General features: G+C 45.1%; 1 long non-coding RNA gene across 1 annotated transcript in view; it reads right to left on the reverse strand.

Annotated features, from left to right (window-relative positions):
- LOC145534222 (uncharacterized) overlaps positions 1 to 27,071 on the reverse strand; it is a 75,893-nt gene that overhangs the window by 37,675 nt on the left and 11,147 nt on the right. The window contains exons 3-8 of the long non-coding RNA XR_014074356.1: positions 21,836 to 23,290; positions 20,669 to 21,102; positions 16,489 to 16,692; positions 16,010 to 16,266; positions 14,273 to 14,473; positions 11,721 to 11,822 (exon numbers count right to left, since the gene is read on the reverse strand). This is a non-coding gene — a long non-coding RNA (uncharacterized LOC145534222). The remainder of the gene's footprint in view (positions 1 to 11,720; positions 11,823 to 14,272; positions 14,474 to 16,009; positions 16,267 to 16,488; positions 16,693 to 20,668; positions 21,103 to 21,835; positions 23,291 to 27,071) is intronic.

Here is a 27,071-nt window from a genome sequence, read left to right on the forward strand (position 1 = left end):
CAGCCCAGTGGGCTGTAAAAGAAAGTTCCAGATGAGATACCTTCCTCCTGGAGATGCATGCAACAAGCAGGTACACAGTATGTGTGGAAGGTGACAGGTGACTTCCTGGAGACATCTCTGGCTGAAGGCTTTGGCTAAGTCACTCTGAGGCAATTCTCACAGCCAGGGTCAGGAGCCCTGATCAGGAGGTAACACTCTGAGTATAGACTTGGACTCTGTTACTTCCTCACTCTGAGGCTTCAAGCAAGTTCTTTAACCTGCAAGACAAGTTTTCTCCTCCATAAAATGGTGTTATCGGTGTCTATTGCATCAAATTAAATGAGCAAATATTAACAAAACTCTTGTATAAAATAATAAATGATATCCCCTAGCAATGGTAGCACATATGCTCAGTTTTCATATTTTTTAATCAATTGTAAGTTTTCAATGTGTCTGTGTGCTCAGTTGTGGCTGATTCTTTCACACCCCCATGGACTGTAGCCCACCAGGTCCCTCTGTCCACGGGATTCTCCAGGCAAGAATACTAGAGTGGGTTGCCATTTTATACTTCAGGGGATCTTCCTGACCCAGGGATCAAACCCAAGTCTCCTATGTTTCCTGCCTTGGCAGGCATATTCTTTACCACTGTACCACCTGGGAAGCCCTTGGCCCCAAAATGCATCTTCAGATTTAATTCAAATGCACAGAGTAAGAAACATTGTCATATCAAATTTTATTGAATCCTCACAAAACCACTACCACAACTACCCTTCTTTTAATGATGAAAATGAGATCTGGAGAGGTGCAGTAATTTGTATTATCATCTCAATTTTGCAAGTTAAGAATCTAAGAGCAATGACTTGGCCAAGACAGCTTAGTTCCCTGAAAAGAGAAGACACTTTGAATTTTATCTTCAAATTTGAAATTAATCTCCAAGCCCATGACCCTCAACCCTGACCTTGCTAGTGTAATGAGTCATCTGTCCATCAACAGGCACTTGTTGGGGCATTTAACTTCTACACAGTCCTAGAAAAGGTATCAGAAAAACATTCCCAGGCCTATTTCTGAAGAGTTCATGATCTAGCAGGAGAGACAAGAGAAATGTCAGCATTATAATGACTGTTTCAATGAATACAGAGAACATTTTTAGACGTGTGCCAAGTTTACGCAGACTGAGAGTTGGACCATAAAGAAGGCTGAGCCCCGACGAATTGATGCTTTCGAACTGTGGTGCTGGAGAAGACTCTTGGGTCCCTTGGACAGCAAGGAGATCAAACCAGTCAATCCTAAAGGAAATTAACCCTGAATATTCATGGGAAGGACTGATGCTGAAACTGAAGCTCTAATACTTTGGCCATCTGGTGCAAAGAGCTGATTCATTGGAAAAGACCCTGATTCTGGGAAAGATTGAGGGCAGGCGGAGAAGGGGACAACAGAGGATGAGATGGTTGGATGGCATCACCGACTCACTGGACGTGAGTTTGAGCAGACTGTGGGAGATGATGAAGGACAGGGAAGCTTGACATGCTGCAGTTCATGGGGTCACAAAGAATCAGACATGACTTGGCAACTGAACAGTTGAAACAATATTTTGAAACAATAGCAGTTTCAAAATAAAAAGCAAGAGTAAGATCTGGAAGATAGATATTAGGGACGTACATCAGGGCCCTATCAGGAAATGCTGGGACTCTCAAATTAGACAGTTTCTCTGAGGAGCATCTGTTACAGTGAGGCAGGTAGAGTGTTGAGGAAGCAAGAGGAAGGCCAGGAAGAGCAGCAGTGGAGCTGTGACCAGCCTCAGACTGAAGGGATGAGGGGAGAGAGAGGTCAGGGGCACTGAAACGAAGAGAGGCTTATGTGGAGCACTGGTGGGGCAGGGCCCTTCAGCGACAGGCAGTGTGGCCCCAAGGGAAGCAAGGAGGAGAGGAAATACCTTGACCCCATATGAGTCCTTTCTTATTGGCCCAACCAACTGGAAGCCAGAGGGCTCACGTGCCTGTGGGTGCAACCTCTGCAGGGCAGGGGGCAAGTGAGGCATGGGTCTGGAGGGCCAATGTGAGATATGCAGTGCAGATGGCTCTGAACTGTGGTTGGAGATTCATTCAATCTGGAGGATAAGGTATCCTGTTGAGGGAGGCAGTGTTTGAAGGCAGAATGAAGGTGTGAGGCCAGTAGAAGGCAGTGGATAGGGAGAAAACTGGCTTTGTTGAGCTGGCTGGACTTGGTAAAGCAAGAGTGGGATTTGAGGCTAAGCCAAATGTTCTGCATTGTGGATTAGATCATCAGACCATCCAGCATGGTGCCCAGCACATAGAAGGACCTCAATAAATCTCTTTGAAGAAATAAGCAGCACAACCGTTAAATACATGGTTATGAGAATGTGCGATGGAAAGGAAAGACTTCCCTAGAGCCTATGTAGGGAGGGGACCTACTACAGGCATATGGGGAGAATCGGTTTCATGCCTTTCACATGTTTTCTTCTTTCTGGGCTCTACTTGTGGAATCGTTGCCCTACTGTGGAACTTCATGGCATATATGCCATCAGGGCAGATATAGACTATTGAGGCCCAGCAGAGCCACATTTCCTTCAAAGAGAGTCAAATTCTAGGGTTTTAACCCCACTTTTATCTTGAACAGTAGCCCAAGATGCATACTGGGGTTACCGGAGGGACAGGCTCTGGGTGGTGGAGGATACTTATGCATGTGTGTGCACTCAGTCGTGTCCGACTCTGTGTGACCCCATGGACTGTAGTCCACCAGGCTCCCCTGTGCATGGGATTATCCAGGCAAGAATACTGGAGGAGGCTGCTGTTTCCTACTCTAAGGGATCTTCCCAACCCAGGGAGAGAACATGTGTCTCCTGTGTCTCCAGCTTTAGCAGGCGGATTCTTTACCACTAGCGCCACCTGGGAAGCCCAGGAGAGGATATAACAGGTCGAAAAGAGGAAGGAGGGAGCCAAACGAAAAGGCAGGATCTCTAGACCACAGTCTGAAGGCAGACTGTTCCAGCAGGCTCCTGCCCCCACGTCAGACCTAAGGGCTTCCTCTCTCCATCCAAGTTAATACTCAGGGTGGGGACTCTCCACCAGCCAGGTAATAACATGGAGAAATCCTACCTCCTGCCTGTTTGAGTCCCTATGGGATCTTTTGCTGATGTATTCATTAAATACCCACAGAATGAACAGAGTAGAAGGCAAGAAGGCAAGCATGGAGGGTGGAGGGGGTTCTCAAATGGTTACCCTCTCTAAGCCCATCAGCAAGGCTATCCTGACTACCCCTCATGTCTCCCCAGGTCAACATGGGGTACTGTTGAAAAGACAGGGCAAGAAGGCATAGTTCAGTGGGGGGACAAGACTATGTCAAAAGGCATTCACCAAGTAACACCATTAAATGGCAGACTGAGTAACTTGGAACGGGTCATAACTGTAAAAAAGGAATGCATGAGAAGCAATGATCTGGGGAGTGTGAGAACGAGAGGCTCAAAGGATTGGGTTCCTTCTTGATAGGATGAGTGGATGGGGGAGGTTTCCCAGGTAAAGGAAACAGCCTGCATGAAGGCAAGGAGATCAGAACAAATGAGGCCCATGTCCAGAACAGATGTTCTCAACTCGCATCTGTAAATATTGACACACACTCACCTCGGTACTGGCTACAGTGCAAGGGGTTGAAGAATAGAAAGACAGAGTCCCCATTCTCCAGAAGCTGCCAGGTTGTTACCAGCTCTGAGAATCTAGGAGTGGAGAGAAACCAGCCAGGCTTCTTAGCCCAAACAAAGATTCTTTTCAAGGAACGCTGGAAGGCTGGTACTCTGGCTTCTGTTCAGACATTCCCAAATAGTGGAAGACACAGGATCATCTCAATTCTCTCTTGGACAGTTTTAACGGACAGAAAGTTTATTCTATAATAATGCAAACATCACAGTTGCTCCCATATAATGTTGCTTTTGCTGTCGTAATTATCGTCATTTTTATTAGGAATATACCTCTTAGTTTCTGCACATCCACTCCTCTCTGTGGACTCTCCCAGGACACCAAGAGACCCTTGCCATCCTTCTAGGCAAGACCTGTGCCAGTGGCCCTACTGTTTCTCAGACGCAGAGACCCTAGATCGGGGAACCGCTCTCTGCCAGCACCCTTGTCCTCTGTGCCTTGGATCCATCGAAGGCTCCAGCCTAGCAGAAGAGCCCATGTTTCTGGGTATCACAAGTCAAGAACTATCACGAGAAATGGCAAGTGAAATGTCTCAGAGCTCCACCCATAACCTGCCCTGTTGACAACCCTTCGAAAGCTGTGGGAAGTAGGAAATTGCTCTTCTTCTTTTAATCAAGGACACTCTTTAAAATGCTTAACATAATACTAGTTAAAAATGAGCAGTTTTATATAAATGAAAGGAGAAAAAGTACAGCAGGAACATACAGTATATCAGATTGAATTAGTTTTTCTTGCCACAGCATGTAAACAAATCTGTTTAATTAGAACACCTTGTTTCTATTGCCTTCTGAGCAATTTTTCAATGATGAGGAATAAAATAAGATAGTAGGAAGGCTTTCTGAAATCTCTGAGAGACCCCCAGAGATCTTCTCTGCTTCCCCTAATGAATCAGTTGCTGGGATGTTCCCCATAAGTGCCCCTGGCACCCCCTCTTCCCATTTATCCCCTCCCACAGCTATCTTCATGTACAGAGATTATAGCAGATTTTATGCACAGAGGGGAGATGAGGCGTGCTCTCTGGCATGACCCCCAAAAACTGGAGAGAGGAAAACCTTCAAAGCCCCACCAAGGCTCCAAATAGAAGCTTGTGGAAGGGAGCAAGCTCTAGGCTGGAGTCCTGTGTGTGGTCCTGAATCTGGTGCTGGAGCGGCGCTCTGTGGTTTCGGTTCCCCTGCTCAGGCCTCTGATTCTGCAGTCATGTAGGGGAGAGACCCCTGCCAGTCCCCACACTCAAGGATTCAGACTTGTGCCTTGGACCTCATGCTACCCTACACACCTGCCTGGTACCCAAAGGCCTAAACCATGGGCGCTGGGAAGGGTTTATAGAAAGCAGCTGCTTGCCTCTCAGCCCGCTCAGGCCCAGGTGATGCTTAGTCCCCTACCCGCAGCTGTTCTCACCTCCCCTCCCCAGCGTGCACGCGTCCTCACACACACACCCATGTTCCTCCCCTTACCCATGTCGTGGCACTCACACCTGCAGGGTGTGAGTGTTTATATTTTTGGTTTCTGGTTGGTTTCTGAACAAGCAGAAGATTTAAGTTTCCAATCCATCTGTTGGGTGCAAAACATAATATATTCTGGGAGTGGATTAGGGGACTAAATTTGGGGAATGTGTTGTCAAAATGTGGTTTTGCAATGCAAGCTTATTGATGAGGGTGTCATTTGGAGTCTGAAGGCCTTTTGGAAGCCGCTGTGTGAGGAGGGGTGGGGGCTGGGGGGAGGGATAGGTGTACAGGACTTGCTCTCCACAGAAAGGTAAAGGTGGAAAATTCCTTCTGAGGGACCCCCATCACCAATTCCTCGACCCTCCCCCACTTCCGCTCTCCTGTAGCAGGACCCTCTACCTCTCAGGACCCCTACCCTCCATAGCAGCACCTTCCACTCCTCTCTGTGGACTCTCCCAGGACACCAAGAGACCCTTGCCATCCTTCTAGGCAAGACCTGTGCCAGTGGCCCTACTGTTTCTCAGACACGATACTGGCATATTTATTCACACTCAGGAGTGACATCTAGTAATAAAACATAAATCTTGACTTCTGTCTGGGGTGTGTGCATTGTTGTTCAAAGTCTGGTGTTCTCGTAGTAGGAATGCAGGCAGCAACTAAAATTTAGAGATGATACAAGGAGCAGAGGTAGACCAGAAGACCCACTTGGGAGACCCAGACACAAGCACTCACTGCTGGCTTTTAGTCGTATGACATCTGGGATCAGTTTAGAACTGGGGTCTAAACTGGGGTCGTTAGAACACAGATACCCTCTTGCGCATGGACTTGGCCGAATAATGGCTTCAGTTTATCTTGGTCCTGACGCAACTCCCCGTATCTCTACCCTGTGCCCTCGTCCTCAGATGGGGGTAATGGGAGTGTGTAGCCTGGAATGTGGAAGTCAGCTGCAGACTTGGGAGAAGTAAGTAACAGCCATAAAGTTATAGGGTTAGAGAGTAGGTGGGGCTGAGGGATATGGGCTGAGGATGGGGTAGCTGCTGCTGCTAAGTCGCTTCAGTCGTGTCTGAATCTGTGCGACCCCATAGATGGCAGCCCACCAGGCTCCGCCGTCCCTGGGATTCTCCAGGCAAGAATACTGGAGTGGGTTGCCATTTCCTTCTCCAGTGTATGAAAGGGAAAAGTGAAAGTGAAGTCACTCAATCGTGTCCGACTCTTAGCGACCCCATGGACCACAGGCTACCAGGCTTCTCCGTCCATGGGATTTTCCAGGCAAGAGTACTGGAGTGGGGTGCCATTGCCTTCTCCGGAGAATGGGGTAAGCATCACAGAACTCATCACTCACCCATTCAACTGGGGCTGGGCACGTCATGGGAAACAATGGGGTTCTAAGAGAGCATCTATAGCAACATGGCCATCCACAGAACCCATGACTGGTAACTGAAAGTGAGTGTTAGTTGCTCAGTCATGTCTGACTCTTTGTGATCCCATGGACTGTAGCCCTCCAGGCTCTTCTGTCCATGGAATTCTCCAGGCAAGAATACTGGAGCAGGTTGCCATTTCCTTCTCCATGGGATCTTCCCAACCCAGGGATTGAACCCAGGTCTCCAGCACTGCAAAGCCCTAACTAACGTCCAATAGATTTACCCCAAGGAGGGAGAGCTCACTACCGCTCGGAGAGGCTGACCACCATGCTCCCACTGTAGACTGATGAGACAGAAGACAGAAGACTGACCCCCAATACATCATTAGACCCGGAAGACCAGATTCTAGTCTCATACTACAAATTCGATATAAAAAGTTGGGACGAAATCTCCCCCATCAAACCCACTCTGCCCTTTTCCCAGCTGACTTGAAGATGGGACTGAAATCTCTTCTAGTTTGCAGGCTTTGCTCCTAACTGACCAGTGTAACCCCCACCCACCCAAGAACTGCCAAGCATTAATCAGTTCCTTGTTCTTCTCCAGACAGTGGAGTAAGTGTCCTGGAGCATGGCTTCAGAAAGTGCACAACCCATGTGGGGCTAAAGGAGAAACTGCTCCTAGGACACAGAGAGTGATGTCAGTTGGGATGAGAAGCAGAGGAAGACTGCAGGATAGGAGGTGGAGGCATAAAGTCAAGGGAAAAAGTTAGATTCTTCAGAGGGAAGCCACAGAGAGTAGAGACCCCACTCCTTCCAAAACCACCATCCCTATCTTGCCTCTGAACAGGACAGCCCTCACCTGACCCATTTCTCATTAAAATCTCCAAAGCCGTCGATCCTACCCATTCCTTTCTTTCATGATCAGTCCTGGTTTGTCTCACCATGACCTTGGTGTCTTAAAATAGAGTCTGTCTGTATCGCTTCATGGACTAAGTTCACGGAGCCCAATTCTGCTTTCTCATGGGCCTCCCTGTGAAACAAAGGGAAGCACGGGAAATGGTTCAGGGTTCTGTATTTAGAAAATAAATGTCCTGATGCTTCTGCGCCTTGAGTGGAAGGATAATAGACAACAACAGAGGAAACGCCGATGCTAATGATGGAACTGAGACTACCAACCAGACTTGATGCAATCATTTAACAGGAGAGAGTCATAATCATGTAATGAATATCCCTACTGGGGTAAGGAATGCCAGGAGTAAAAAGCCGGAAGAGCTTGAGCAGTTCCTTTGGTGGTTTCCATGTCACTGTCCTTTCTCCTATTCTCCCCTGCATTACGAGTGTTTCACTCACCACTGGATGATTACCATCAGCACATAGACACGCCATTATGTCTGCCATTACAGTGAAACTCTCTTGACCCTGCTTGTCTCTAACTACTGACCCATTTCTTTGTTTGCCTCTGCATCCAGCCTCCTCAAAGGGTTGTCTCTTCTCTCTCAAATTCCTCTCTTCACTTTCTCTTAAACCCACTTTTTCACAAATATCTCTCAACCACAAAACTTTTCTCATCATGATGCCCAGTGACCTCCACATTGTTGAATCTCCCCATTAACTCCCAATCTTCATCACAAGCGCAGGGTGTGGCACACAGGTGTTCAATAAATATTTGCTGAATGAACAAAATGTTCCTTTTTCTGCCCCAAAACAGCCTGCTTCATCAGCTCCTTCCAGTTTAGTTCTCTATGAGTCTTGATCTTTGGGATAACATGTCTGCATTTCTGACAATAACAGTTACAACAGCTACAATAGCTGCAGATTATGCATTGCTTACAAGATGTGTAACCTAACTAATGACATGTGAAGTGCTCACAAAATACCAGGCAGAGACCATAACAAAGATCATCTCTTTCCATTTTTCCCATGGTTCAGAAAGGTAGTGTGATAAAATGCATTACTGGATTCAATATTTCACCCCCTACCCCACCTGCAGCATCCGTACCACTGGGTGCCCTTATGATGAGCCTGGCATATTCCCCTTCCCCTTAACTTTGAGTGTGGCCATGTGCCTTGTGATACGTGAGTGAAAATTATACATATAGTGAAATCCTACATATATATATATATATATGTGTGTATATATATATATATATATATATATAACTTTTCACACAATGATATGTGAGTTAAAATAGCAGCATCAAGTTCCAAATCTAGGCCCTAGAAGACCTTGTATGTTTTATTTTTCTTTTTTCACAATTCTGTCATCCCAGGAGATCATCCCCAGGCTGGCCCACTGGTACAGGAGACACAAAGACACCCCAGTGACATCTAGTCTAGATTAGACAGTCTCTCTTGACCCACAACCACATGAGCAGTAAAAATGGTCATCATTTTAAGCCACCAAGTTTTAGGGTGGTTTGTGACACATCAATAGTTAAGTGATAAAGCTACTGCCATGTTTCATGTTGGCTTCACAAAGGTAAGTAACCCACCTAAGGTCTCAGGGCTGGTGGGTAGTAAAACCAGAGCCCATCTCAGGCCTTCTGATCCCAGAGCCTGCATGTGAACCACCAGAAAACACCACCAACTCCCTTCCTGCCTTCTCTGTTCTACATCACACACTGCTTGGACACCTTCTGAATTCTTCTCCAAATGTATTTACTTATTCATTCATTTGTTCAATCATTCATACTTTCAAAAAATAAAAGTGATTCTCACACTGTGCCAATAATTTGAAAGTTGCTGGAAATGCTGAGAAAGAACATGAGCTATGTAAACAGAAATGTGCCAAAAAGGGAGAAAATACACAAGGAGTGTAGTTAGACAGAGATATGCCCAAGGTGAAACTGACAGCAATCACAAAGTAGACAGTGCTGGAGACACTGTTGTGAAGATTCCCAGAAAGCAGACCCTGATGTGGCCTGGAGCCCCAAGCTGTGGGGCCAGCTGCTTGAGATAACAGGCCAGTTTCTCTCCTGGGTGTTGGGTGAGGACAGCCCTCCCTCCTTACACATACTCCTTAAACTCATGACCTTTTACTTTTCTCTCCTCTCAAAAAAGGATAAAAGAATCTAATATTATTAGTTACTGCCACTCAATGTTAAAAATAGAGAAGCCATTGTCAGGCATCATCAAAACAATATCATGATGAGTCACTTATTTTTCAGGATTGTGAATATCCAGAAAACATTAAAATGTTCCCAAGACAGCAAGGCAGCTCTGATCATAAGAAAATGTGATTCTGTATAAGATTTGTGACTCGTCAGGTACATGTGGCTAATAAGTGTTATAATGAGAATGAGAATCAGAGTATTTCAGGATGACCGAGACAGTGGATGGAGAAGGGAGGCAAGTCACTCTTTGACCTTGGGTGTTTCTCTGTTAATAAATTGGAAATGAAAGTATCTAGTTTACAAGGTTGTGGTGAAGTTTAGGTAAGTTAAACATTAATAAATAAAGGGCCCAACAGGTGTTTATCACTAATCCTTGGGCACCCATGCAGCAACATGCCATCCATTCAACAAATAGTGAATGTCCACCATGTGCCAGGTTCTATGCTGTGTCCAGGAAATACACATCATGTAGCTGAGATACACATTAAAGACCCATCCTCTCTGCACTGGACTCACTGTCTAGAAAAGAGTAAAGAGAAGTAAAACTGGCAGATCCAGCAGAGTGAGCCACTTGCTCTGGTGGGTTATATACAGGGGGAAGGAAATGTTGGCCAGTTTGCAGGTTCAGACTTATGGTTCCAAACCTAGGGCACTTGCCAACACTTCAGAGGAGATTTCAAATGATAACACGAAGAATATATTCATCAGGATGTACTTGCCCTGTCACAAGATGAGAAAGACCCATTCCAAGCATTCTGATGACACAACCAGGAAATGGGAACTGCCAGACCAAAAATGGTCCAATTATAAAAATTCAATGAAATATATGGAATAGCATCCAACTGGGACTTCTGCTTGTAGTCATTCTGTATTAATCCTGCCTATGTATCAAATGTTTATTCTACAACCTCACATAATTCTCATAACAATCCAGTGAAGTGAGTGCTGATATTTATTCCCTTTTCACAGATGAATGAATTGGTACTTAGAGACATTTAGTAACAGTTTGAAACTGAGAGGAACTTACAGGACTGAGACTCAAACTCAGGCCACCTAAAGCAGTGAGGTTCATTCTCTCTCGCCTCATGGACCTGTCTGGTGAGGCCAAGGAGCCTCTTGAAGCGAGTTCTTGCAGACCTAAGCCTATTTATGATTGCTCCGTTACCAAGAACCACAAGACCAAATTGGGGCTATAAATATAAGGGCTGTGGGTGATCTATGCAGTTTGAGTTATTTGGGAAGACTTTGAAATAGAGTTAGGATTTCAATTTGTGCCTGGGTGGAGAAGAAAAGCAGCATCCATTCTGTGATTCTTTTGATAAAGATGCATGATCTGTGCACTGAGCTGCAGTTTGTTTCTTATATGTTTGCTTTTGTCTTCTTTCTTAGAACATCTTAAACAACTTAGCTGTTCTATTATTGTAATTACAGCATGACAAGACCATGATTGAAGAGCAGGAGGGACAAATGCCAAGGGAGTCACCCATGCCTGTAGGAGGGCAGGTCGCAGGGCTTGCAAACGAAGAATGAAAATTACACAAGAGCCTTTTTTTCAATTTTTTTTAAATTAATTGATTGATTTTTAAATGAAACAGATGAATATTTTTAATGATAAAGGGCACAATTCACAAAGAAGATTGACATCACAAACCACTAGGCATCTAACAACGAAGAAACAAAGATACATAAAACAAAAATCAGAAGAAACATGAGGGAAAAGAGAAAAATACATTATCATAGTGAGAGATATCAACATTTTTCTAAGAATATTTTATCAAGTACAGAAAAAGTAAGAACAGGAGCATTTTGAATGATGCCATTAATAATTTAACTATAATAGAATTATATTTATATTAATTTATATTCATCATATCCTACACAAATATATTTAAAATTTGAAAATTACACAAGATTCTTATCTGTTTCTTCTAGTAAGCCTAGCATGACCCAACTCAGAAACTAGTTATTAGTTCATGATTCTGTCTGCTCCCGGCCCTCCCAACAAGAATAGTTCTCTTTTTAGACCTCCTATAACCTATTAACTGTGCCTCTTTGGGGGGATTTGTGTGATGTTTAGGTACAAGGGCAAGTTACTACTTTTGCTCAGTCTCACCTCCATGTGGGCAGGCTCTGTTTCAACGTGTCTTTAGGTCCCTCACAGCAGACTCTATGCTTCGTTAATGTTCACTGAAGGAAGGAAGGTATAGCTTCATCCCTTGGGGAGAAAAAAACTTCCCTTAATCACTCTGGCTTCCTTGGAGGATCTAGATGGATGGGAAAAGAAGCATTTGGGTGCTGTTCCCAATCTCGATACGAGACTGTCTGGTCCTTGGATATTTCTGTTTAAGTCTCAGCAGAGTGGTAACTGCTAAGGTCAGTTGATGAAGACCCGGGGCAAGACTCCCATCAAATATTTAGAATAAGAGCCAAAACTGAAAGACACTAAATTCAGCAAGCTCCCCTCCCAGTCCCTGCACCACTTGCTGCCAGCCTCACTTCCTCCCTCTGTACTGTCATCGGCCATCCCCAGCCCTGCCTCTCTATAGGACCTCGTCACTGTATCCTCCAGAATCTCCAAAGCTCCTGACCTCAATCACTCCCCACTCCCTTTTAACCTGTACAATATTTCCGGATGAACTTTCTGAAACTCTTAGGTTAATTATATTGAGAAATGAATAAGCACAGGGGTTGAATGCCAGAGCTTTGAAAATAGCCAGAGTTGGACTCTGTCCCAGCCCTGCCATTTAGTAAGCCTCAATCATCTCATCTATAAAATGATAATAATAGTACCTGCCTCGTAGGCAGTGGTGAGAATTAAATGAAATATTGCATATATTTACCAGAGTACCTGACTCCTCACAAGTCCTGAAGAGATGTTCAGGAACAGAAAACAACAATTTCCTTATTCCCCAACCTGCACGGTTCTTAATGCTATAAGGCACCTCCCCCCCCTTTGCCTGGCATCCCAGGCCCTCCAGAAGGTAAGTGCAGTCATCCCCACAACCCCCCTCTACTTCAGCCAGAATCACACAATTTCTCCCTTTAAGAGTGCTGGCTTCTCCCTCTACTGATCTAAATCCTGTCATCCTACATCTGGGTAAATATCTGGGAAACAAACTTTAGGAGACCCCTCCTCAGAATGTATCTCAAGATATAGTCCAGACTGAGTTGACAACTCAGTGTTTTATGTATGTGTGTGGATGTGGGTATGTGTGTGAACACAAAAGAAGAACAAGGTAAAATTAATCTGTTATTATTAATAAGGCCTTTCATAGATAAGGACAAAAGAAAAATATATAAATAAAAAGATTACTAGATGTGACCACACAGAAATGAAAAAAAAAAAAATCCCCCCATCTAAAAACTCCATCACAGACAAACCTGGAAAACAAAAAGATCAAATAAGAAAAAAGCACCACATGTGCTAAACAAAAGAGTAATAATTTATAAAGCGCTGCTACTAATCAATAGCAGGAAAAATGCCAATGGAAAAAATAGGCAAGGAATTTAAACCAGCAAGTCACTTTTTAAAAAACACTCCGATGATAAAAACATATGGGAAAATACTTCCCTTCTAATAATAAGATAAAATCAGAGTAAAGCCCAAAGTTCCACTTTGGTGTCTCAAATAGAAAGCTGTCCTTTGCAGCCAGTAACAATCAATATTGGCAACCTGCAATTAAATAGGGACTCAGCCTGGTGGGATGGGCAACCAGCATAACCTGTCCTAGAAGTCACCATGACAAGTTATGTCAAAGGTTTCTAAAACATGGGTAATTTTACCTTTAGGAATTAATCCGAAGAGAATAATCATAGATGAGCACCAAGATTTCCACATAAAAGTCCTCATCAGGGTTTTTTTACAATAGAAAAAAAAAAATGCAACAGTTTAAATTTCCAATAGTAAGTGATTTAAAAGTAAACCATAGCATATTCACATGACAATGCTCTGCAGAGATTCAACATTATATTTTAGGAAAATGTTTAATAGTTTAGGAAAACATTCACAAAATATTTTAAGTAAGAAAAGTTAAGTAGGATTGCAAATTTGTAATATTAATACACTTCTGGAGGGGGGGACTGGGGAATATGCACCTGGAAATGCTAACTAGTACCTCACTGGTAATGGGAAGAAATACCAATAATTATAATTTTATTATCATTTCTTTTTTGTGTTGGTGAAAAATGAACATAAATTAAATATAACCAAATGGACCCTGGGCTTCCCTGGTGGCTCAGACAGTAAAGAATCTACCTGCATTGCAGGAGACCCCGGCTCAATCGCTAGGTCGGGAAGATCCCCCAAAGAAGGAAATGGCTACCTGCTCCAGTATTCTCACCTGGAGAATCCCACAGACAGAGGAGCCTGGCGAACTCCTGTAGTCCATGGGGTTTGGGTTGGACATGGTTGAGTGACTAACACTTTCACTTTCTTTCTTTCAAATGGGCCCTTCACAGGCTTCAAAGTCACCTTAAAGTCCTACTTTTCCATGAAGTCTGCGCTGACTCTATCTTTTAGTCATAACTATCCATGTTACAAAATTGCCCATTTGATCATATGTTTCCTAGTATGGTTGACTAATTATTCTAGATTAGTCTTCATTAATTAGTATTAGTTCTTCAGCAAGATTTCATTCAAGGCCACTCACACCTGGATCTACCTACCTTTTTCAAAATGGCTGCAACAAGTTCTCCATATGTTCTTCTTTCAATTGGCATTGACACTCCTCCAATGAAGAGGCAGGTTGTGTTCCCTGACCTGGAATCTGAGTTTCTCTTGTGATTCCTGAAGCCAGGACATATAAGAGGATAGTGCTTCCATCCAGTCCTCTTGAGATGCTCTGTTTTTTGGAAACCAGCTGCATTCTGTGAGGAAGCCCAAGCCACATGGAGAGTCCAAGTGTAGGTGATCAGCTGGCTAAGAGCCTCAGCTGAAGTTCCAGACAACAACCAGAAATAACCACCAGTATGCAAGTGAGAAAGCATTTATGTTTACTCCAGTCCCTCCCCTACAACTATCTGCCTGCAAATATCTGAAAGGCCTTCAACAAGAATTGCCTGGCTGAGCCTAGTCAATCCTTGAACTTTCAGAGATGAAAACAATAAAATGACTGCTATATTTTAGGTTATTAAGTTTGGGGGCAATCTGCCACACAATATTTGATAACTGGAAGTCACTTCCCTTTTTTCCCTTTTCTCCTTTGCTACCTCACAGCTCTCCACTCTGCAACACTTTCAGTCCTAAATCTTTTGGCCCTATAAAAATTAACCCACGTATATTTGTTATATAAATGAACAAGTGAATGAATGGGAGTTCTGTCACTGCATTCCTTGGTTCCAACCTTACACATGCAGATGAGTCTTCTTAAGAACTTCTGGACCTAAGAGAACCAGTAAACCAAATCCTTTTTATCCTTTTATAGTCTGAACTTTTTCTGCATAATTCCTTTCAGTTACACTTCTAGCTGCCCAGCATTTCTATTTTCACCCACCGGGAAAAAAAGAGCTAATAAAACAACAGGACCAATGAAGAAACTGACAGCTCTGAGCTCACCTTCCTTTTCTCAGGAAGAAGTCTCTTTCTAGGAAAAGGTGGGCCCTCTTTATTAACCAATAGTTAGCAGGATATTGCTATCTTCATTCCCCCAGTTAATACTGAGACAAGCTACAGAACCACAGTCCCAAAGGGCAGAGCCCTCAATCCCATTAAACCGCCATTGCCACAGCCTTAGCACATGGCACCACCTTCGTGGTGTGGTTTGCAGGGCAAAGGATCTTCTCTGTGCTAATCTACCATTTCTGATCCCCTCTAGGGGTAAGCACTTTCTTCTCCAGGCTTTTTCATCAGAGAGAAAGTTCCCTGGGAAGGGAGCACATGTTCACGGTGTGACATATTTGGCAGCAGCACTATTGTTATTCTGTCTCAACATCACAGAGTGTGTTCCTGGGATTTTGTCCCTGGAATGGAGGAATAATTGTGCACAACTGAGGCAGGGATGTGACGACATCCACAGAGAAGGAAAAAAAAAAATGAAAGGAAAATAAGGTTAGGAGCTCTGAAATCAAGCTTCTCACATTTCACAATGGCACCAAAATCGAATGAAGTAAATGTATCAGATATCTCTCTTACCTGATGGTAACTGGTTAAATTTGGCTAATCTTTTAATGCTTTTGAGAATCAGCCAAGATAGGATTACCTGGAGCTCATGTCACCCTCCTCCTTCACTAGCCTTTGAGACCGTAACCCCTCCCTCGCTGTTTCGGATGCCACTGCTGCTACGAACAGGAGTTAGACCTCAAAGTTCCTTTGCCTTAATGCTGCCATATCACTAGTTGGACACAATGACTCAGAAAACCAAGGACACTGGGACTCCAGGGTGGAAACGGGAGTAGAGGGCTTACCGCAAGCACAACCTCACATGAAATGCTCCCCGAAAGCACTGGGATTGCTTCAAATCTTGAAGAAGAGCTTGACAATTGACTTATCACATCCTTCCCCTCCAGACACTGTTCGGAGAATGACAGTGAGGATGACTGGCTCCTTCTTGTTTTAACCCTCCATTTGGGAGGTCACAGGTTTGTTTGCAGTCACTTGAGTTTGCTTCTTAATGTACAGTGCTCTGGGTCGACCAGAAAGTTGGTGCCATGTTGTAAAATACCTAGTAGAATTGAAACCAAGTATCTGGTTAGATAGAACTGACCACAGAGAAAGGTATTTTCTGTACCCCTTTGCCAGAGGCACATCATCTTTTTTGCCAATAATCTACCTTCCCAGAGAAGATAGTAAAGTTCATGTGAAGGTTTGTCCCCTAGATTTTTCAACAAATTTCTAATACTGAGCCCCCTGCTATTGTCACCACTGTCACTATAACCATCCTTACCATGTGCCCACAAGCTCCATCTTTCCCGTCACCCAATCAGGTGGCTTCATTACTTTCCACATCTCCATCATTAGTGCCAATTAATCATCACCATTAACATCATCAGAAAAATGGCCTCAGCAAACCCCAACTGGGAGAAGCCTGTTCCTTCCGCTGCAGGAATTTCCATATTAAGACTTCCAAACCCGTGAGCTCTGGAATATACTAATGCAGAGAAACTGTGTTAGAAAAGACCCCTGGGAGAAGCTGGGCGGGAAAACGTGCCCCAGTCACCTCTCAAAATATCCAGCAAGAAGCCATCAGGGAGCATGCGCCCGTTCTTTGAACTCCCTCAAAGTACCTTTCATCTGTTCTAAATCCGGGATCGTCTTTGTACAGGGCTTGCTGTTTCTGGATAAATCCTTGGCCCTTGTTCAAGCCCGGGACTGTGTCAGGATGTTCCACAGACCCCAGCAGGACAGCACTGCTAAAGCAGCCTTGCCGACAGGACCCCTTTCTTATGACACGGATTCCAAATGCCCGCCCAGAGCGTCTGCACTCAGCAGTACACCACGGGCAGCGACCATGTCCTATTCTCATTTCAGCTCCCGCCTTCCTGGAGGAGGCCCCCACACCCACCACAAGGCAGTCAGCGGCCAAACCTTCTTTCCTGAGACACTCTATTTTCGGCTTCATATCATATCACAGACTCTTTCCCTGTGGAGCAAGCTGGCAAAACCCTTTTCCCTTGCCTAAGCATTTGCCTTGTATCTGATTCAAATCTCCAACCTGGAAATTGGGAGAGTAAGTCGACAGGACATTGGGAGGAGGGCCTCCTGATCTGCTCACAGACTGCACCTCAGTCCAGGGACTGGCTGTGTGAGGCTAAGCTGATATTCTTCCCTCTCTGAGCTGCCATCTTACAATCCATTGTCAAACAGAGTTTTCCATCACCTGCTTCCTGGATGTGGCAGGAAACTAACCCTGTTTTCCAATGTGTATTATACCAAAATGTAACACTTTCCCTTGGTAATTTTTCCTTTTTTAAAAATGTTTTCTTCCTAAATATCAAATGGTTCTTTATTGAAATATTTAACTAGCTGGTCATTCTACCGCAGTGCTGTTAACATCACGTATGAATGTCACACAGGCGGCCATCAACACAGCAACCACAGACTGTGCAGTCCCCAGGATCTCTGTAGTGGCTCCAGAGAGTTCTTGGTCTAAAGATTACTGCTGCGTCTGTCAGGCAATGTTGACAGTGTCATCAAAAGCAGTATTTCCACAGAGCTTAATATTTTTCTACTTTTTCTTGTCTCTGGGTGATTCCTTGAGGACTTGATGATGATCAGGGCAGAGGTAGAGGTACCAATTCCAAATGAGCCTGTCTCTTCTGAATGATTGGTTCCACTATAATTTTAGACCCTTCTCGCCACCTGCTGCCTTGGTGAGTCATCATCAACCTTTTCTGGAGATAAGTTCAGAGGGCTGATGACAGACATAGCATTGGCTTCCCTACAGATACAGCTCAGGTACAAGACTTTATTTTCCTTGGGGTCAAACCTGGGGGCATGGCAGAGGCAGCTAGGGTATGATATACCCAGATGCAGGATAACCAAAGAAAGCTGAACCTTGGCCTCCTGCAAACCAAACGCCAAGCGATCCCTGGTATTTTTACACAGCCTCCATCTCTTCATTGCATTTGCATTTAATGTGTCACATAAACCACAACCTGTGAGCAAAGCCAAATGGTCTCATTCCCGTTTTACAAATAAGAACACAAATCAAAAATACCAGGTACCTCTTTCAAAGACTCGGCTCTTTGGATAGTAGCCACGTTGGGACTGGAACCCAGCTGTCCTAACTGCAGGAGCTAAACTCCTTACACTTCCCACTCGCTGCCCTGTGTGCAATGAGTAGGAGTAAGTCACGAAACAAGGCTGAAACCAGTGGAAGGGAGCAAGAAAACTCTGAGTGGATTGTGAAATGTGAGTGAACTGCACAAAGTACCCATTTAAATATGCCTTACACTCCTATGGGGATGCTGTTGTTGTACAACTTTAGCCACACTATGGACTGTAGCCCACCAGGCTCCTCTGTCCATGGGATTTCCCAGGCAAGGATACTGGAGTGGGTTGCCATTTCCTACTCCAGGGGATCTTCCTGACCCAGGGATCAAACCCACATCTCCTGCATTGGCAGGAGTGTTCTTTACCACTGAGACACCTGGGAAGCTTCCCTCTGGGGATACTCTCATGCTAAAACACAAAGACCCAGGGCTCACTCAGAGTCACAGACATCCCTCCGAAGACATGAGTGCTAGAACAGGACTTGGGGGTTCAGCTTACTTATATAAAGGAGAAGAGCAAGGTCACTGACTAGTCCAGGCCACTCCAGGACTCAGAGGTTCATTGGATGCCTGTTTCCAAAAGCTTTCCCTTCAGTACCTTTCTCCCTCCTTCTATGAGAAGGACATGACCTCCTCACAGTGGTAGAGGCCCTGGCATTTCACTGCGAGCCAAGATAGTTGGCCCTCAGCCATGGACACAGGCAGAAAAACTGAATGTCTAGCCAAGGAACTTCAGAGTCACTAGGAGAAGCATCCTATGAAGCTATCTCTCTACAGCCTGCCACAGTGCCTGGACTCCCACCATTAGGTATCCAGGTCCACGGATTATAGCAAAGAACCACAGTACAAACTCGAAAAGGCCATCAATATGGCCAGAGCAACTTTTAGCCATCGTTTGTGCTCAGTCACTTCGGTTGTGTCCAACTCTTTGTGACCCCATGTACCATAGCCTGCCAGGCTCCTCTGTCCATGAGATTTTTCTGGCTAGAATACTGAAGTGGGTTGCTATGCTGTCCTCCAGTGGGTCTTCCTGACCCAGGGATCGAATCAGCATCTCCTGCACTGTAGGTGGATTCTTTACTGGAAGAAAAGAAGGAAGCCCTTTAGCCATCAACAACCTACTGTAATTTGATCAAACAAACCTCTGCTGAGGGCAGGGCCCTGAAGAAATGGAGCAGAGCACAGGTGTGTTCTGCCAGAAAGAAGAGGGAATAAGGGGTCCCTGGGCTGAAACTCGGAGTTTGGACTAAGAAAAGACTCCTCAGCCTGGAGGACAACGCTGGATACTTGGACAGCAAAGGGACCCAGGGGTGGGGGAGCAATGATGATATCAGATGAATAGAGAAAACTTACTGGGGCAAGTAGTAAAAATCCAAGCCAACTGGCTTAAGTCTTAATAAAATAAAATAATAAAATGAAAAAAACAAAATAAAATGGAATATACTGGCTTATGAAACCCAAAGATCCAAACGTGGACTGGCCTCAGGCTCTCACTTTTTTGCCTTCTGCAACTTCCTCTGGGTGGGCTGTGCCCTCCTCAAGTTGAGCAATAGCCGCTGGGCAACTCCTGCAGAAAAAGAACTCCTCCTACCCAAAATGCAGGAATGAATTCTAATTGGCTAACCTTAGACCACGTGGTCCTGCCTAACTAATCACTGAGCTCTGACTGGCCAGGTATAGATCACGTGCTTCCCCAAAGCTGTGTTGGACTGACAGCCTAGATTTTCATTCAGGAAGCTGGTTCAGCCTGAGCAGTGCCATCAGCCCTGTTCCTCACCTCCTCAAGGCTCTGCCACACAACACGGGTCCGTGAAGTCGACACACACATAAACCACACTTAGGATCACCTCTGCCACCAGGACTACTCAATGCTGATCTGGGAAATGCCACAGTGATGAGTTCCATATTGTCCATGGTCTACATTGCTAAAAAGAAACCCAGGGTCCCTCCAGTTCTGAGCAGGACAGTCCTTCCAGAAGGGAACTGTCAAAGCCACCTTACGAAGTAGCATTACTTGTTTAACTGTCTATTGTTTGCTGATGTTCTCGCCCAGTATAAATATTGCTCTGTGAGGTCGGAGACTGAACGTCTCCTTGCTTATAGAATTGCCAGCATCGAGAATGGGTGGTACCTGGCCCAGGGTATGAACTCAGTAAACGTTTAAGCTTGTACCACGGAAGCGGCAAGTGTCCCTTAGGCTGCCTTCTGAGCATCACCCCAGGGGCAGCCTAGGCTGACTGCGAATAGACACATCACTTTCCCTGCAGTCACGGGAGCACGACAGAGATGGATTCAGCTCTCACCTCCCTTAGCTTGCAGAAACAGAGAGCCTTACTTACAGAGCCTACTTACCCTTAACAAAGTGAAGCCATGGAGGTCTGCCAAGGTGAGCATCATGCCCATAATGGGCAAAGAGCTGAGGGAGCTCCAGGAGAGGTGTTAAGGGCCTGGGTAGTCCAGATCACTGTGGTCTGATGGGACACTAGGAAGCCAGGAGCACCAGGGAGATCCTGGGGCCTGAGTGGAAGGAAGTCCTGCTGGTGGGAGAAGGGAACTGGAGAGCAGGAAGGAGAGGTGGAAAGTGGCCTGGGCAAAACTTTGCTTCCCCCGCCCAGACCTCTCATTTCCTCTGTCCCTGGGAGGCAATGCAGGGGGTGCTGTTGTCTGCCTTTCTGCACAGACACCTGTAATCACTGGCGCTATCGACTCCCCCATCCCTGCGTGGAAGCTGCTCGCCACAGTGAGAACCTCAGCTCCAGACTGGAGTTGCCTAGCAACTCAGAGTCCTGAAAAGAAAGCGAGAAAGCGGAGGAGCCAGATAGGAAAGGGCAGAGGGAAGTGGGTCTGGTAGAGGAAGGAGATACCAGGAGTAGACAGCCTTATGCCCGGGTTCTCAAGTCCTTAGGACCTGTCCACCCACCTCCAGCTGGCCTCTCACTGGCCACTAGGTGCCTGACCTACCACTGGAGATATTTCCCTTTCAATTCACTCATCCCCTTGAATTGCAAATCCTCTGGAGAGGCTCTGCCCACTGCACTGAGCATGGGAGGGGCTTATGAGACCCTTGGGGAAAAGGAAAGGGGAAAGGTGGAAATGAAGTCTTATCCCACCCCAATCTGCCCTGTGCTTCCCACTGTATTCCATGTTAATTCAGGGCATTCCACTCTTCCCCACCCAACATGTGTCCACAGGTGCAGGGCCGAGATATAAGGTTTGCATATTTGACAGCCAGATCTGTGGGGGACTCAGTGAGCTGCTTAGCTCATGGAGCCTCAGTCCTATCTAAAACAATCTTCAATCATGAGGCTGATATCAAAGTTACAGAAAATAATACATTTGAGAATAACTGATACAATATTTGGCATGTAGACTGTACATCTATATGCTAGTTTCCCTTCTTGAAGACTGAAGACATGTTGCCAAGGTCATGGTCATGGGGACCCCTGAGGTATATATAAGCCCTCCTATTTTGGTACAAACTAACCAGACTTTAATTCTAATTTTGGAGGTGAAATTTACCTCCAAAGCTGCAGAAATCCCTGAAAGCCAACTCTGACTTTAAAGCTGGGAGACTTCAATCCTTGCTCTTGGGGCATACATCACCCAATGGGCAAGGCAGAGCCCCAACAGTCAGGACTTCTGGAAAAGAACAGACAATGACCCCATGCTTTGCTCCTGAGTTAATCAGGTGTTGGCTTTCTTTTTCCAGAGCCACTGGGGCCATTCTTGCATCTGGCCACCTTTGATGGGTCATTTCAGTTGACCTCTGGCAGTGCTTATGACTTTAGTCTACCTATCATCACGGCAGTGGGAGTCGGTGCTGGGACTAGGAATTTGTCTAGAATTGGGTTTGCCATACTTTGGCAGGTGTTAGACCTCTGGATAGAAACAAGGCTTCATTTCAGATCCTCGGAGCACAATTTAAGATCAAGATTTGACTGGCAAATGGAATGTGATTTTGTAAACTCATCATCTTGTGCTTATCCATTCTTCTGTCCACACTGCATTTATTAAGTTAAACCCAATTGTGCACTAAATATAAAGAATATGGAAGAAAGAAGAAAATGGCCCCAGCCCGCATTTTCTGCCTAATAAAAGAACACCAGAAAGTAGCTCATCATTCAAATCCAGATAAAGCAGTTCCTCTTCTCAGGGCAAGGGTAGTTCAGAGAAGGAGCTGGAAATAGTATGGTCAGGGTAAGAGAGCTTCAGGGGCAGAGGGAACTTTTTTGAAGCACCCTATCTCCACACAAACTACTGAAGTAAGTTACGAAGGTAATTTGACCTTCTCCAATATCCATATTCCTAGACCCAATTGAACTCCGGGGAAAAAGTATACCTAAGAATGGGGGAAAGTGACAGGCAAGCAAGGACCCCAAAGATTGAAGGATATTGAAACTGATAGAATATTGACGGGAAAGGAAAGAAGAGGGGACAAGAGTTCCCCCAGTGTCCTTTCTATAGCCACCGGCTGGGTGCTTAATTAGCAGTCTTATACATCAGCTCAGCCCTGAGTCTTCATTCATTCACTGCTGTCCAATTAGAGCAGTCTGTCCTCCATGTTCCTAAGGCTTGTGTGTGTGTGTGTGTGCACGCGCGCGCATGTGTATGTGTTGGGAGAAGACATCTGTGTGTGCCTGCTGAGGACTGAGGGCACCTACAGTGCATGCAGGTGGAGTCTGTATTGTATTGTGTGTGTGTGTGTGTGTGTGTGTGTGTGTGTGTATCCTGTGGATTCATGATGGAAAACACTCTGATGTAAAAAACAGATGTGTGCATGTGCTTAGTCATTAAGTCCTGTCTGACTCTTTGCAACCCCATGGACTGTAGTTCACCAGGCTCCTCTGTCAATTGGGATTCTCCAGGCAAGAATACTGGAGTGGGTTGCTATTTCCTTCTCTAGGGCATCTTCCCGAACCAGGAATGGAAACTTCATCTCCTGCATTGCAAGCAGATTCTTTATCACTGAGCCACCTGGGAAGTCCAAAAAAAAGTGATATTAAATAGTAAACTGATAATAAAGAACTGGCTTGAAAGGCAGAAACCCCCAGAACCTTTGGAAATACCTGACAATTTTGTTTCCTGTGGGGCCTCTGTCCAGTTTTATTCCTGGCACCAGCATGTGCAGCATAGAGATGCTCTGAGATCAGAGCCCCTTTTCTCTGAGCTGCCCACGGCCATCCTGGTGTGTATCTGAGCATCCCTGCCTTGGCTGTGGTCGTATTTCATTTTTATCTCGAGTGGACTGGTCTCCTCTGCAATGGGTGACCCACTTTCAGAGCAAGACAGAAGACTTGGGCATCAGATATTTGGCCTCTGCCTGGTATCTCATATGTTGGGAAGGGTACTGACAGGAAAGGGACCCATAGCCACCCTTTTCTATCCCTCTCTTCTGTCTTATTCCAGAAGTTTCTCACTAGGGTGTGGCTTTTCATTCCCACTCCTGGACTTTGTGCTGTGTCCTCTAGCAGGAACTCTTTCCTCTCTTGCTCTGCCCCTTCAAACTCTGCATCCAAGCTGGGGGGCCCCCAACCCCACAACTGACCCCTTTATTCCCCTGCTCACACTGCACCCTCTCTACTCTCTCCTCTTGGACTGTCTGTGCAAACCACTTTGCGGGAATTATATTCTGTCTCCTGATAGTTTCTAGCTGGGTTCTCTCTCTCTAACTGAGGCAGGAGATTGCAGAGGGGTTCCCCTCTTTGACACCTCCTCCCTTGCTACAGTCTTTGGCTTAGAGTGGGCCCTTATTCAAACTTGCTTGCATTGAATTAACTGTATCACCCCTGCTGGAAGACTCACAATTAGATGGCTCACAATTTACATGAGCTGAGGACTTTAGCATTTGCACCAATCTGCTTCTTTGAATCAAGTAATTGGACCTGAAAATTCCCCTTTGAGGAAGCCAGGAAAGGGCTTATTACCTCCAGGTTACAGATTAAGGAAGGTGAGATTCGGAAAGGTTCATGGTTTCCTCTAAAGTCATGTAGGCAGGTAAGGGCATCCAGCCAGTCCTGATCCAACAGATACTATGCTCTTTTCATCGCCACACATGGCCTGGACATTACCTTGATGCCACTCACATCCTCATCTCAACTGTTTGTTCTCACCCAGTGCCATCCATGTGATATCCCTGCAGCTACCTCCTAACTGCCCTTGAGCTCCAAAACCCCACCAACACTGCTAAATCCTTGGTTGCGTTTCTACTCCAACCACATTGGAAAGAGGTTTAGAAACCTGATCACTATTGTTGAAGGTCAACAGATTGATAAGGAATTAAAATATGAACACTTCAAAGGGGATGTGAATTAGAACAGTAATGATCCCTTAATCTACTCCCCTCGCCTGGCCCAACTGGCAGAATTTTGGAAGAAAATGATGCTTTAGACCCATTCAGTCAAATATGGTATCTGCCAGCCACCTGGGGCTACTGAGTACTTGAGAAGTGTATGCATGTTCAGCCATGTCTGACTCTTTGCAACCCCATAGACAGTAGCCCAACAGGCTCCTCCATCCTTAGGATTTCCCAGGCAAGAATACTGGAGTGAGTTACCATTTCTTACTTCAGGAGATCTTCCTGACCCAGGGATTGAACCAGCATCTCCTGCATCTCCTGCACTGGCAGGTGGTTTTAGTTTTTTTTACCACTGAGCCACTTGAGAAGCCCACTTGAGAAGTAGTCATGTATGGATGTAAGAGTGGGACCATAAAGAAAGCTGAGCACCAAAGAATTGATGCTTTTGAACTGTGGTGTTGAAGAAGACTCTTTGAGAGTCCCTTGGACAGCAAGGAGATCCAGCCAGTCAATCCTAAAGGAAACCAGTCCTGAATATTCCTTAGAAGGAGGACTGGTGCTGAAGCTGAAGCTCCAACACTTTGGCCACCTAATTCAAAGAACTGACTCACTAGAAAAGACCCTGATGCTGGGAAAGATTGAAGGCAGAAGGAGAGGGGACGACAGATGATGAGATGGTTGGATGGCATCATCAACTCGATGGACATGAGTTTAAGCGAGCTCTGGGAGTCGGTGATGGACAGGGAAGCCTGGCGTGCTGCAGTCCATGGGGTTGCAAAGAGTCAGACATGACTGAGTGACTGAACTGACTGAATTCCAGTTGATATATACTTTATTTTTTAACACTATTATTATTTTTATTTAATTTTATTTAACCACATTTTAAGGATTTTTCCATACAAATGTAAATAAACCTGCTTCACTTTTTAAAAATATGGTTCAATATGCAAAAATTCCCATATTAACCATTTAATTGTATAATTTCTTATTTAGTGTATTCACAGTATCATGTAACCAACCTCCAGAATTTGTTCATCTTGCAAAACTGAAACTGTATATTCATTAAGAAACTTCCCATCCAGTTGATATATACTTCAAATGTAAACAAACACAAAATTTCAGACTTATTATGAAGAGGGTGTAAACATCTTATTAATAACATCTTATAGTGACAATATGTAGAAATTAGAATATTTTAGAGGTAGTGAATTAAGTTAAAATATATTCATAACATAAACTTCACCTGTTTCTTTTTACTTTTTTAATATGTCTGCAAGTAAATTTTACATTTTATTTGTGGCTCACATTATATTTCTATTGAACAGTGCTGGTGTGAATCATACCCTTCAAATTTGCAGGACTCTTTAAATAACCCCATGCAGGTAGCCATATGCTCAGATTGTGTTTGAGGTCCCATTAGATGCAGCACTAAGAATTCAGGGCAGAGTCTTTCAAGAAGACGGTGCTTGTTTCCTCCCCAAAGTTGTCCTTAGCGGTCAGTTTGCCTGACCTCCCAGGGTTGATGGTTGGCCCCAGCACAGAAACATCAGCCTCCTCAGCAGAGCAACCCCTGAGTGAATTCCCTGAGCCAGGCTCACCACCCGGGCAGGGCGTCTCTAGTGCTGCTGTCTTCCTGTGTATCCTGGTCTGGCCCCGCCCCAGGGGGAGGACCCCTCGTTAAAGCCACGCCTTAACATTCTCCACACTGCCAAGGAGTACTGAGAGGATATGCGTGCTCTCTACCGAATCGCCAGTGTCTTCTAAGAGGTTGCTGGCTTTGACCAAAGTGAAGATACTAACTCGGACTAGTTCAGGACCAGTTCAGTTGGATCAACAAATGTAACTGAACACCTGTTGGGTAAGATTTGTCTCCCTGTGTAGTACATGTACTGTGCACATAGAAGCAGTTAATATAATCTTGCCCTCCTTAAATATTAAATAGTTAGAAGATCACACATCAGTAAGCAAAACCTTTAATTGCAACTCAAGACAAAAAGAAAAACTCGGGACAACAATGGATGGCTTTCTATTGTCGAGTTTGGAAGTCTTCCAGTTAATTTCCACACCTGGCGCAGCGTCTGTGGCATGGTGGTGGGAAAGAGAAACAACTACCAGTGAAGCGGGGAGCCAGCTAGTAACTGAGCTGTGGGACTCTTGGCAGAGCAGCCTCCTGTCCACCTGGGCCTCAGTTTCCTCCGTCTTCACATTTTAAAGGTGAGGCTTAGACTAGTTGATCTCTTGAACTACTTGCAATGCTAGCCACCTTGAATGCTGCAAGCTACCCTTTAGCATCCCCCACAAAGGCCCACAGATACTCTTTCAACCTTCTCATAGAAAGAGCTCTATGGTAACATAGAGCTCCCTCCTTGCAAAAGACCTCTGTTTTTCAACATTCTTCCTCTCTGAGCTGCCATGATAGTCTCTCTAACTTCCACCTGCAAATTGTTGCCAAATGGGTAA

The sequence above is a fragment of the Giraffa tippelskirchi genome, chromosome 14, assembly GCF_054371585.1.
Source record: "Giraffa tippelskirchi isolate mGirTip1 chromosome 14, T2T-mGirTip1v1.2.pri, whole genome shotgun sequence".
Classification (NCBI taxonomy): domain Eukaryota; kingdom Metazoa; phylum Chordata; class Mammalia; order Artiodactyla; family Giraffidae; genus Giraffa; species Giraffa tippelskirchi.